Source organism: Pinus tabuliformis, chromosome 3_2 (assembly GCF_031772625.1).
Source record: "Pinus tabuliformis cultivar Carrire ecotype Pingquan chromosome 3_2, CPIR1, whole genome shotgun sequence".
NCBI classification, from domain to species: Eukaryota; Viridiplantae; Streptophyta; class Pinopsida; order Pinales; family Pinaceae; genus Pinus; species Pinus tabuliformis.
This window is the reverse complement of record NC_142302.1, coordinates 1,205,189,160-1,205,200,660: the sequence shown is the minus strand read 5'-3', so window position 1 is coordinate 1,205,200,660 and position 11,501 is coordinate 1,205,189,160. Positions and strand designations below refer to the sequence as shown.

Here is an 11,501-nt window from a genome sequence, read left to right as displayed (position 1 = left end):
GGCTTCCAAAAAGTCGCATTATAAACAACTGCGTTTCTAATAGGTGCCTCGAGCACTTTCATCCCATTCTTGATATCAAAGTGAAAAATGAAAACTACCTTTTACCTCATGAAAGCGATGGCTCAAAACTTGGCTTTGGTTTCAGAGCACCTCCTATCCATTTACTCTTCCAACAACCTCCCATTAAGCTGATGTAGTAGCATAAGTCTTATGCATTGTGAGATGGTGACATGTCGGATCATGGAAACCCTGGTTGAATGTTAAACTGTGTTGCATATTAAAAAAAACTGCAACAGATCAACCATGTGAATTAATGTTATATGATCTAGGTTGGACCATATGTAATGCCAGATTTAATAAATGATTGAATATATAAGTGCTGAGTGATATATGTCATACGATGCCCTTGTTTCAAGATTTTATAGGTTGGTTGCCTCATAGTGTATATTAATATTTCCAATTGTATTCATGTGCTTTAATTCACACAAGTGAAATATATTTTGACATTAGAAAAGTATAGTGTGCCTATATTGGGCCTTATAAAGTCATACATGGGCTTTGCTATATATCGACGATCAACTTATCATGATTGATATAATATGAAGTCCACTCTTTGGGTAGTGTAACTCTAGAATGGAATGCCATCATTTAGTATTTGACTCCATTCTGAATATGCACAACCCTCTGGACTCTCAAAAACACACTTGGATCAGAAAATTGGGGAAAGTTCCATCCATGGATCCATTGGATATCCCTCATGCCTATTTTGATGGTGCTACACAACAGGGTGTTTGTGCTTGGTGGGTCTTAATTATCCCTTCTGTTGGACAACATTATGAAATATATTGGAATGGTAGGACTGGTACAAACAATAAGGCGGAGGTTATGGCTCTTGCAGGCCTACTTTCCTTATCTGATTTTTTCAACTTGCAGGGTCTGAAAATTTATGGAGACTCAAAGATGATCATAGACCATATCCGATCCAAAAATGCCATCAAGAACTATAATATTTCAACATGGCTAGAAAGAGTGATGTCTATATGGCACAACAGACCCGACTATTCCACTGAACATATTGATAGGGGAAAAAACGTTATTGCGGATGCATTATCGAAACAAGGCCTACATTCTCGGCATGGCAAATGGACATGTACATCACTGTGGATACCACTTCCTATCAGATTTTGGATTTTCAAATGCCGGGCATATGACTCTTTCTTTCATTTTCCACAAGTCTGGTATGTTCCTACGACCTTTCTTTTGCATTTTATCCTAGATGACCTCTGCCATTAGTTTTCATTATCATGTATTTTGTTTAACAGTACCCTCATATCAAAGCTATGCTCTGTAGATGTTGAAAAATCAGTCGGTTTTCATATGTTTCTAGTTACCACAATTCACATATAATGTTCGGTATTTAGATATACATGTTCTACTTGTATATCTCCATCATATATAATATGTTTAACATTTCTATGTATATTTTTCATAATGCAATATATTAGCTTTTTTTTCTTGCTGAAAAAGAAAAACCCCAAAAAACAATCTAGCGTATTCACAATCATTAGGAAAAATCAATGATCCATATATGGTACATATACTTTCATGGAAAGATGCATGTTTGATTATCATTGCAAGGCTAATTTAATCTTAGGTTACTAATATCACATACATGTCATCTGAAGCCCTTTGCAAGAATTTTGAGCATAATAAAATTGTATGTTTCTCATCGATGTATCTCCATTTTAATTTAAGTTATATTAGTTGAGCTTCTTTTTAGTTCTTTGTTTTCATGAGATAGCTAATGAATATATGGAAAGACGGTCCCACTTATCATTTTAATTTAAATTTTATTGGGTGATTTTTTTTTGGGAGATAGCTGCTGAATATTGACAATCATTTGAATTTTGCACATACATATGTGAAAGTAATTTTCATTTAATTTATTAAAAAAGACAAAATTATGCATTTTTTTAATACTATAATTCCAATTTACTTTATATTATTTTATAATTTTAGTTTAAAAACTAGATTTATTTTAATTTGGGATCTACCAAGGATAGAGAGGGATCAAATTTCTTTTCATTCCAAAAGAATTTTACACCTAGCTAGATTTAATTCCCCTCAATGATTACTAGATCCATAGTTAAGATATATCTAGTTTGGTTATATATATACACCATTAGAAAAACAAATAAATTGTCAAACGTGGAGTCTAAATTCCTAATTGTAAATAGACTATTTTACTTCAATTTTATTTTCATTATTAACTATTAATTTTTTTATTTTATTTTAATTTTATAATTTTATTTTATTTTTTTATTTTTATGGAATTTAACCGAATCAAATATTTACAAAATAAAAAAATACATTACAACATCTCTTTTGTACTAGGCTGGATACCATATTTTCACATAATTAGAGCCCTCTACATCCATTTTAAAATGATAACTAGACACAAAGACCTTTCCAACGAGATATCATGAGCTCAATTGTACGCATTGCACACTCCCTTCAGGTGCTACGCATTTGACAAGTCTTGGGAGATTTGGATTTTGACAAAGAAAATGAACTCCAAATTGAAAAATTCAAGATGTTATGAAAACTAGACTCAACAAGCTTTCTAGCGAGCTATCCCATGCTCAATTTGGACATAGGGAAAGTAGTCAAAAGTGGGCTTGAAGTGTTAGCATTTCCTGTCATTTTCAAGCATTTATTTTATCAGTCCACTGGCCAAGGCACTGTGCACTTTTTGAGGAACGTTTTGGAGAAATGGCCACCACCATTGGATTTAGAAGGCCATTTACATGTAGGAAAACCATGTTTCTAGGTGTGAAAGTCAGATTTGCTAGGTGAAAAGGCCAAAAAGCCACCAAAATTTCATGTTTCTGCCTGATTTTTGAGCCTCGCACTGCGCATTTGAGTAGTCTTGAGTGATTGCAATTTTGGAGGGTCAAATCAAGCTCAAATTGGAAACCAAGTGTAGTTTTGGAAACTAGACACAAAAAGCTTTCAAATGAGCTATCATGAGCCATATTTGGGGGTCAGGAAGGCAGTAAAAAATTAGCTGGAAGTTGGCATTATGCACTCCCTCCAGGTGCTATGCGTTTGACACTGGCATTGCACACTTGACAAATTGCTTGATTTTTCATTGTTTCTTCCAAAATTTGCTTTTATCATTGATATTTTGATCTTTTACTAATGTAATGTTAAATCATGCTGTAATTAATGTATGTTTTGGTTATTTAGGATAGATACATCAGGTAAATGGCCAAGGTGGCATGTAATGAACCACTTTCCTTCACCTTAGGGATGAGTCAATTTGACCACCCTCGTCGTTAGCTTTCTGTTCAGTCTTTTGTGCAACTGCTCCTCCTCTCATGGATTCGACCCCTGAGGCTAGGATTAGTTGATTTTAGGCCTATTTCATGTATTTTCTTAGTCACTTTGTTGGTTGGACTCAGTTGGGTGCTAAGAGCTTGATTGTACATCATTGTACGCACTTTGGAAAGGAGATTAATAAGATTTGTAGCTATTTTTATGGGATCCCTGTGATATGGAGTTTTAGTACATTTTTTTCTTTTGTGATCCTTTGTTTACATGTTTTATGTATACCATCATTTCATTTCATAGCTTCTAGTTGAATGTTTTCAAGTTTGATAGGTAGAATCAATTGTATCAGTGCTCTGCCTTGGGAAATCAGTCAACATTTCATGTTTTCTACTGTTTAATAAGGATCCATTATTGTCACGTGTCCTTCTTATATCCTCATCAGTCTTAAACACCTCACATCATCAAGCCTAAAGTGCTAAAGCCTATGCCTACCTTGCCCCATAGAACACCCTGCATTTTTGACCTAATTTGCCAGTCCTAAACTACTTAGCTCCTCCTAATCTGGAAAAACCTCTACAAAATCCAATCAAAAATTTCGAGCTACTATACCTAGCCTAAAATCCTTTACCTGATCCAATCATCTTGACTGAGATCCATGCATAGAGAGCCTTCTCCTAGCCTGGTTGGGCTAGCTACTTAGCTGAGCTTGGTTTGTGGTTACTCTGGAATTACCTTCCCTTCAGCCTGAGGTCAATCTAGGTGATAACACATTCTTGTTGTGATATCTACCCTGATTGAATAGCATGGCCTTCAAAGGGTCGAGTCTAATTGTAAGTTCCTATGGGCATCAAAGTCCATAACAATGGCCATCCATCCCCAGAAAAAGAATTATAGATTTCCTCTACGAGGGAATAATGGGTGTTCTTCCACTGATGATACCAACAAGTTTTCCACTGATGTAGATAAAATGGAGCGTTGAATCTGATGTAATATTAAACCGTCTATCAAGGTTCATTCTTGTTGTGACATCTACCCTGTTTGAATGGCATGACCTTTAAAGGGTCGAGTCTAATTGTAAGGTCCTATGGGCATCAAATTCCATAACAATGGCCATTCATCCACAAAAAGGAATGATATATTTCCTATGCGAGGGAATAATGGGTGTTCTTCGAGTGATGATACCAACAAGATTTCCACCGATGCGAATACAATGCAAGATAATAAGGTCTCCAACTTGGGGGTGTTTGTGTGGCCCAAATTTATCATATTCCTTTCCAACAAGGAAAAATAAGAGGATTTCATGGCCATCAAGGGCTCCAAGTTGCCCATGAGGCCTAAGAAACGGGTGAAATTTATCCAACAAACCTTACACGTGACTAATCATACTGGATACCATATTTTCACATAATTACAGCCCTCTACATCCATTTTAAATCTCAATCTATCAAACACCAAAAAATCAAAGACCAACAAATTCAAAATTAAAATAGAATTAAAATAATACTCTTACATTCAATAATAAATTTCCTATTAATTTTATTTTTATATTTTTTTTCTTCTGTTTCATTTTTATTTCATAGAATCAAAATATTTACCTAATATAATGTTCTCTTCCATATAAACTGGAGAGCTTCTCTAAACACATATTTTTTTATTATTATTTTAATAAATTTAACAATATTAAAAATTTTGATTAGATCCCTGAAAAGGGCACCATCAAACATGCAAGAAGTTTTTTCGAAATCGATGACTTCTCCTACTGGATTCCAATACTAATGGAGATCAATAAACATCACAAGCAAACATTTGGCGTAACATGATGGCCATCAAGGAGCCAAAGTAGAAATGCTCTCACAATAAAACTTGTATTACCAAAGCAGTCTAAATTCCAGAACAACGCGAGATAATTGTATTGCAAATTCAAACCAGATATGGTTGAGGTAAATTCCATGTGCATAACAACCCAACACAACACAAGAAGCACATCTTCCAAACCTGAACTAGCTGTGGTAACTGCTTGCGAACAAAATGAAATAATATCTTAGCATAATCAGAATCAAATAATTCTTATTGTTCAAATTTGTACAGATTGTCTAGGAGGCAATGTTGTCCACATGAACTGGGGAGACGAAACGAGAGATTTGTTGAATGAGGCGTTCACAAGATTGAGATTGGGGTTGGAGCACATAGAATCCGTGCTCTTCTTCCTCCAATACTAAAACCTCAACGCTTTTCCCTTTCTGCTTCAACAACTCAGAGTACTCGTGATCCCGATCTCTCAGCATATCTCTGCCACCGATGGCCACCAGCAACGGAGGCATCGAAATCTCTTCCAGCTTTGGCGCTCCGGGGCTCCAAGGGTTGCTAAATAGATGATCTCTGTCACTGCCCACCGGGAGAGACAGCCGCCAAAAAGCGTCGTTCAACTCCAGGTTGAGAACCGTGTCACGTGGGCACTCGCTCTCCGACCGCGTGCGTTGCTCGGCGCCGAAGAAGGGCTGCACCAGTATCGACCCTCCCAATGTAATGGGGTTACACGCTTCCACACCGCCACGCAGCGCCACAACGTGATGTGTGATGTTTGCACCAGCACTGTCTCCCATCAGATACACCGCAGAAAAGTCCGCGTGGGACTCGAGCCACGGGTCGCATTCGAAGTCTCCCCCGTCTTCCGCATGTGAGCTCACCCACTGGAGTGCCGTGATGCAGTCATCGTAGGCGGCGGGGAGGCGGTGCTCAGGAGCCAATCTGTAAGCCACGGACACAACGATTGCACCGATTGTCGCCGACAATTTGAGAGAGAAGTTGTGATACTCCGGCATGGAGGGGGAGACGAGGCAGAAGCCGCCGCCATGGAAATACATGATTACTGGGAGTTGGCGCGTTTGTGGTTGCTGTTGGAGGTGAGAAGAGGGCATGTAGAGTCGAACCCATAACCCCAGATTCTCATTCAACGCCTTATCTTTACTCACGACCTCAGTCTCTGGTGCTTCTCCTTGCAAGGAGGAGTCTAACATTCGGAGATCCTCTTCACGGAAAATTGTGCCATCTCTGTACACCTTCAGTAATCCTGCAACGTTCTCCACTTCTCCCATCCTCACTGCTGAAACAGTATGCCAACACTTTTCCCTTTCCTCACCCCTTCTATTCTTTCTCCCCGCTTTCTCTTTCTTCTTTACAGGAACAAACCGATTTTCTTTGACAGATTGTTATGCAGAATGTCGCAACAATATAATGGAAACCAGACTAGTTGTGAAGGGATTTCATGTCGTGATATTAGAATTCCGCTGAATCACACTGCAAAAAGCATTGGTGCATTTTGGGTAATTTGCATCACATTGCATCAATGCCTGGACTCAATCATGGCCGCTCAATTACAGGTCAATGGACTCCAAAGGTCGATTATCTTGAAATAGTTTTCAAATAATCTGATTTAGTTGGTGCAAATCATTCTTCATAGTTTGGTCACCGGTGTTTGAATTGGTTAGGCTTTTCCGGTCAGTAAGATATGAGTAATTTTCTAATTAATGGCATACTTACTTTTTGTTTTGTGATAAATAGATTAGGTATACTAATGATATCGTTTTTAATATGTTACGGAGAAAATTAAATTTAAAAATAAAAATTGAAAAGAGAATATTTTTAATTTCAAAATTAATATTTAGATGCCAGTTATAGATTATGATAATTTTTTGTTTGTAAGTGCAGAAGTTGTTTTGTAATGAAGAGGGTAGTTATACTTGTGATATTGTTTTTAATATATTAGGGAGGAAATTGAAGTATGAAAAAGGGATTGAAAAGAGGTTTTTTTTTTTTTTTTTAATTATTATTTTAAAATTAATACATGTTAGATATAATTTATTATAATTTATGAGAAAAATATGTATAAATGGATTATTTTAAATTATTAGTTTAGATTTATTTTATTTTTGGATTTACCAAGTGTCTACATGGATCAACTCTTTTTTTACTCTAAAAGAGGTTTGTATATTAAGAGATTTGATTCCTCTAAGCTTTTGGGTTATTTTTATTTTATTTTAATAGAGTTAAAATGTTGACATTACAATTTTTTTTTAAGTAATTTGACTTATAGTCAAAATGTCAAACATTACATTATAACATCTCTACCATTAAATTAATTTTTTCCAAATTAAATTAAAACAGCCATATAAATCTATTTAATATCAGTGTAATTATTTTTAATTTTACATTATACAAATTAGAAATAGATTTTTTGTAAAGTTTGCTTATGATGGTCAAACTTTTTGGAAAATTGTGTATTCTTATTGACATGAACACTTCTCCCATTTTTAGGGACAAAAAATTTGATTTACCCTAAATAAATGAGAATTAATTCATTTGTTTTATTATTGAAAATTATTTATTATCTATGATTTTAAACTTTTGCGATTTATATTGTTTTGAGATCGTTCTTTAGGATCAATCACATCATCAATTTTTGGTAAAAAAAAAAGGAGAAACAAAAGACTTTTTGAACCAAATAATACTTTTGTGATTTATATTGTTTTGAGATCCTTCTTTAAGATCAATCACATCATCAATTTTTGGTTAAAACAAGAGAGAAAGAGTAAAACAAAAGACTTTTTGAGCCAAATAATGTCTTTTTGGTAGTTCTCTTCTTTTCTATTCACATTAAACATAAAGACCAGATACACAGTTATGGTGACCTCAACCTACCCCTCCTAGGGGAAACCAGGTTGGCCACCTCAGTTTACTGTAGGCATTCCAAAACCAAAATTTGATAATTCTGTCCATACTGGCTATATAAAAATAACATCTGAAATTACTTAATAAGCTTCTATGCAACATAAAACAGTATTTGTAAAGAAACAAAAAACCTCCAGTGTATCGTCCTCAGCATGAGGCAGTTCTGGTTCCAGTATCTTTGTTTGTTTCCATGGGGAAATTCGCATGATCTTCCTGGCTTGGGACCAAACTTGCTATCCTAGACAGGGTCTAAGATATCTCTGCCAGCTTACTGTTCTGGTTTATCATAATGGTTTGGAAATTTTTCATTTCCTTCTAAACATTTGGGATTTGATTGGCAATTTCAGCCATTTCTTTAGCAACTTGTTCCAAGGCCTTTGCCAAAAGAACTCTTCAAAACCCAATAAATGTGCATGGATCTTCAATATAGCGTCTGTCTAGCCCGACTATTCTTCAAGGACTCTTTCCTCCTCTCTACGTTGATTCTCTGGTTCCTCCAGAGGCCTGTCACCCTGATTACTTTATCTCGGGCTACCCCTTCCTCCTCGACCACTCCTTCAACCGTGTCTAGCCATCCTTGCTTCTACCTCCTCCTGTTCACACACATCAATCACAGGTGTTAGATTTACAGCAATTTCATTCTCTTCATCCGGAACCGCTTGAATCTTTGGTATTTCTTTCCTCCTATTACACTCCCCTTCCATTTTTATGCTATGTTCATGATAATCCTTTCCTGATTTCAGGGGGTGAGGCACTCCCTCTGTATGCGGGTACCATTTTAAGGGGTCCATCGGCAAATCTCAGGCGTCTATCTTTCCTTTGCTTCCAGCCATGGATGTCACATTCTGGTTTTCCTCATTATTTCTCAACCTCTGCCCTCGACTGTAGTTTCTTCTTCCTCCGTGGGATCTCTCCAGATGGTCTTCATACTACTAAACATGGGGCCTTCCTAGTTTTCCCAGACTCTTTCCACCTCCCATCTCCTCCCACAACTGACTATTATTCATTCTACTGATAAAAAGGAGAACAAGTAAGGTGAGAAAAGCAATTTGCACTTACCAAAGCTTGCAGATTACCCTGGTAATCTTTTCCTTTTGCTCCTCAAGCAGTTCCTCCTTCACTCCATCCGCATTATCATTTTCTTCGCCTCACATCACCTTCTTGTTATGCTTCTTCACCGTCCTTCTCTCCTAGTCATCACCACCGCCATTTTTCTCAATCATCTGTACTCCTCCTTTCCCACCCCTCCCACTTGAAGTTGTCTGAAAGAGTATTCATTTCACTTGTTGGGAGGGTGGCCTGATACCTGGGGTCACTTCCTACTATCCTGTCCTGATAATGAATGCCCTTGCCATTATCACCTCCACGTTTCCTCATCCCGATCAGGAGTTTGAGACAAATAACGTCGTAGAACAAATATAAAGAATTTGATCTACCTTGTGGTCCAAATAATAGAGATGTAAAATGCTCAAAAGAAACAAAATGTGAATGTTGGAGAAAGTCAAAGATATTTAATAAGATTTAATATCTATTAAAATAAATTAGTAAAATTAAGAAATCAAGTAATTAATATATAATTGTTACTTTGGAAAATATTTAATACTAAGTACATAATAATAATATAATATTTTATAAAATTTATGAAATATTATTTTATAAGTTAATATTTTATAACGAATAGATAAATATCTGGATTTAATATTTATTAAATTATATTAATAAATTAATAAATTTATGGTTGTAGTATAAAATTAACATTTAATAAATATTTGATCAAGGAACTAATAAAATTAATTACATTAGTTCATTTGAAACATCATAAATATTTATATTAAATTAGTATCAAACCATTAAATTGATTTAGAGTACAAAAATAAAATTTAAATTTAGTATTAAATAATATTGAATTAATATTGAATTAGACTAAATTATAAAATTGGATTAAAATGGTACAATTTTCAATCAGGATAACATTAAAATAGAATATAAATAAGGAAATGAAGTATTAATATATTAGGTTAAATTAATAATAAATGAGAATAATTTTTTTGTTAAATTGAAGCTAATATTAATCCACGAGAGATATGCCCTCATTCAATTCACGATAGATATGAGAGAAACCACTATGATCAAACTGACGGGAGACATTTATGACCAATTGTGCAAGTGCTAGTAGGGATATATGATTCATCTGCAAAAACCCTAACTTCCAATTGATGACCAACAATTAATCTGTGAAAAACTGTATAATCTACCTTCTCATTGTCATCTTCAATGCATAGAACAATGTTGAAAGCTTACCCTTATTGTTTGTGTCAACTCTGAAGCTGGCTTTGAATTCAATAGTGTGAGTTCAATAAAAAAATTGATAAAACCAAAGCCTCAAGATGTAGCCCCATCCTGGCTAGTTCTATTGAAGTAAGCCCATGGGATTCCCTTGTCACTAGGAAGAGCATGGAGTTGGGGCCCATCCAAGTGTGCTCAAGGATGAGATCCTTTAGATCTAGAGTGTCATGAAGAAAGGAGGTGCCTAGCTATAGGGAACCCGAAGGAGGCACGGGAGGGGGGAGCCCACATACTCTCAGATTGATCTCTTGGGCTTGACAATGCATTCTTCGTCCAACTTTTCCTGTACCACCCCTTTGACAATAGTAATAAGAGGATTTTTTCTCCTTCTCCAGACCACATCAAGCTAAGAATTATGTTTTTCCTATTATATTTCTATCCTCTATTTAAAAATAGCCTACAACAATTTCATTCTTCCTATAGATTTTTAATGTTCAGAATTTTTTTTTTGGAGCACAAGGGGATCCTCAATTGATTTCTATAAATGCAATTTTATCTTGTTTTCATTACAAAGACCAACTGCTTGAGGTCGATTTCTTCTCAATGGAGCCATTGGTTTTTTAGCTTCAAGAAATTCTACCCTGTGCAGCAAACCAGCTAGAGTCCAATTGGTTGAAAGGATGGTTAGTTTTTTGTAGATGGACATCTTGTCTAATTTTGTGATGGAGCCAAGAGAAAAAATTAGTGGCTAGGTTGAAGATTAAAATATTCGCTGTATTGGATAGTCACTTAAGGGATCATAGCAATAGGAATATTAAGGAGAAGAGAAGAAGGATTGCCCTAAGGACATGAAGCCCTCAGCTCTGATTACCAAGAGCACCAGGTATTGTAAACTTAGACCTGTGAATGTGGAATCTTAGAGGTCGTGCAGATTTACAATCTTAAAAATTTGTTGGTTGGTAGATTCTTAGACTATTTTGAGTTTGACAGAAAACACTCACCATACTCACACAACTCTTCAGTACCTTGTTTGTAAGAACACATTGAAGTCTTGAATTTATGGTTGTTGTTTATTAATATGGTTACAACTTCTATCCTGTAATGAGTTGTACCCATACCCATCACATCTGCACCTTGATGTTCTACACCTTTAT

The 11,501-nt window shown here is 35.6% G+C and overlaps 1 pseudogene; it reads right to left on the bottom strand.

Annotated features, from left to right (window-relative positions):
- Positions 1 to 5,253: 5,253 nt before the first annotated feature.
- Positions 5,254 to 6,727, bottom strand: LOC149185088 (strigolactones hydrolase CXE15 pseudogene; annotated as a pseudogene).
- Positions 6,728 to 11,501: the final 4,774 nt, after the last annotated feature.